Below are 3,011 nucleotides of genomic sequence, written 5' to 3' on the forward strand. Positions count from 1 at the left end.
AAATTTAAAATCGGGACTGACCCGAGGGGACTGACCCCAACATGAAATTTAAAATCGAGTGCTCACTGGTGGGACTGACCCATGTTCAGTGGCAAAACGAAATGCTCACTAGTGGGACTAACCCATGGCTAGTGGCTAAGTAAAATGAAATGCGCACTAGTGGGATTGACCCACGGCTAGTGGCGATGTAAATGAAGTACTGGTATGTACGAAAAAACTGTATAAGACTTGCCTGGAAAATTATCCAAAGATATGTCCCAGTGTAATGAATTGGTCAGCGGGATAGAACCCAGTTCTGCCGAGGTTGGCGGGATAAAACCCAGCTCCAACGTGATATAAGCGGTCAGCGGGATAGAACCCAGTTCTGCCGAGGTTGGCGGGATAAAACCCAGCTCCAACGTGATATAAGCGGTCAGCGTGATAGAACCCAGTTCTGCCGAGGTTGGCGGGATAAAACCCGGCTCCAACGTGATATAAGCGGTCAGCGGGATAGAACCCAGTTCTGCCGAAGTTGGCGGGATAAAACCCAGCTCCAACGTGATATAAGCGGAGTGCTTACTGGCGGGACAAACCCACGCTCCAGTAACTGTGAAAAATGAAATGCTTACTGGCGGGACTAACCCACGCTCCAGTAGCTGAAAAATGAAATGCTTTGACAATCGGACAGTGGGATTAAACCCGAGCCTGCCGTGATAAAACTTGATTTGATTTTTGATTGATGATTGATGATTTTTTTTTCTTTTTGCTTTTCTTTTTGACTTATGAGAATCTTTCCAAAAAATGAATTTTGCCCCAGTATGATGAATTTTTGCAAATTGAGCCCATAGTTGATTCTGTATCGCCATGTTGTTGCACCTTTTGATCAAATTTGCTTGCAACATTTTCAAATCTGCCTTTGTTTACTGGAGGACTCTTCCCGACACCAATTCCAGTGCGAGGCGTGATTACTTTCATCTGTGCATGCAATTTTCCCTGTGAAAGAGAAAAAACAAAGAAATTGCCACCACCATTTGATCCGTTTTCCTTCGAGAATCGTGTAAACATGAGTCTTTCGACACCTTTATCAGCTTTTGCTGCGGCAGCCGATTGAGTTGGATTTCTCACCCTGAGGCTTTTCCGATTTTCAAACTGACCCGGTATGTGCTTTGCTATATTGCGAAGTCTGTGTAGCTGGCTTGGCTGAATTTCAACTGTTCCCAAAAGATGACTGAATCCAAGCATACTTTTTGCAATAAACCACGGGGATTGTCATTCACCACAATTCAATGATAAAGAATGAGGTAGCTTAAATTCTACAAAAAAATGCCATGAATGCAAGTAATTTGGAAAAAATGAGTTTCCTAAGAATGTATTTGCAAAAGAATGTTTTACAAAATGACACAGCTTTGGCCAACAGATGTCAAATTCGAATCTCTGGGTATCCTTGTTCTGGGATTCAGTATTGGCAGAAGTATAACAAAAATGAGGAGAAATCCACATGAACCAGGTCGCCAGCCGTTCCTCCTCGTGCTCGCTTACTGCAAAAAACCTTACCTTGGCGCCCTTTCGGGTTTTCACCAAGGTTGCCCCCACCCTTTTGTTTTTGTTTTGTTTTTCCTTTTTTCCTTTTCTTTTTCTCTATTTTTTTCTTTCTTTTGAGGTGCCCTTTCGGGTTTTCACCTAAGGAAGCAATGGAAGAGCTCAACCATAATCGTCTCAGGAGTGTAAGTTGAAAAAATGCTGACATCAGTAAAATGCGCTTCCCTTATAAACTTAAGCGAAGGCACCATGGACATCACTTGGCAGTTGATTAGCAAACTTCCCAATAGAAATACAACAAGTGACGAAAGCCAGGACTTTGGGCTTTTGTAATGGGGTCAGGTGGGGTGTTTTCAAGAAAAGTTGAGGTTTGAAAGCAAATTTGATGAGAGGTGTGAAATAACCTGAAATTGCATCATTTTGAGATCATCTCCAAATTTTGAACAAAATTGAGGGGAATTTGCCCCAGTTTGATTGAATTCTTCTCTTTGTGTTTTTCATTGCATTTTTTTTACTTTTACAATTTTTCTTCAAAAACTAAATTTGCCCCAATGTGGGGTTCTCTTTTTCTTTTCATCTCTCTTTCAACATAAATTTGCCCCAGTGTGGGGTTTGCCTTTTCTTTCTGATCATCTCTTTTTCAAAATGAATTTGCCCCAGTGTGGGGTTTGCAATTCTCAGGGGTTATCAAACGAAAATTATTGTTCTGATAGCTCAAAGGGGATGACTAGGGATGAAATGTTTTGATTGGAAAGGAAAATGGCCTGACTTTTGCCTCGCCCCTTGCATGATTTCCTAAAAGAAATTTGCATAATCAAATAAAGAACTTCTTATGCATGTCCGAGTTGATAGGTTGAGGGGATGTTCGTCCATCCATCCCTGCCAAAATGTGTGCTCCGTCAGGCAATACCTTTTGAACAATGAATGGCCCTTGCCAATTTGAAACAAATTCACCTTTGACTTCATCTTTCATTAGCAAAATCACTTTAGCACTTTGTTCCTCTCTTCAAAGGATCGGTGGCGGACCTTTTTGTTATGAACACAGGCCATGCGTTTTGGTAACATTAGCCATGGCACATAGCATTCAACTGCTTTTCATCAATCAGAATCAATCGTTGATGCTGCTGCTTTAACCAATCGGCTTCCAACCTGGCAGGAAAGGGATTTTATCAATGAAGGAATTTCTCAATGAAGGCTTTTTCGATGAAGGCTTTCTCCATGAAGGGGTCTCTCAAAGAAGAGATTTCTCAATGAAGGAATTTTTAATGGAGGGGTTTTCAATGGCTTTCTCAATGAAGGCTTTCCCAAGAAAGGGATTTTCAACGAAAGGATTTTTAATGAAGGGGTTTTCAATGAAGGGCTACATCAGATTCCAGAACAGTGATATTCAAAGGATCAAATAATTTCATCTTTGGCCATCTCAAAGAATTAAAAAAATTCAGAACAATAATCAAATAAAACAAATTGTGCATTTCATGAAACTCCAAATCGAT

Source organism: Coffea eugenioides, chromosome 8, assembly GCF_003713205.1.
Source record: "Coffea eugenioides isolate CCC68of chromosome 8, Ceug_1.0, whole genome shotgun sequence".
Taxonomy (NCBI): Eukaryota; Viridiplantae; Streptophyta; class Magnoliopsida; order Gentianales; family Rubiaceae; genus Coffea; species Coffea eugenioides.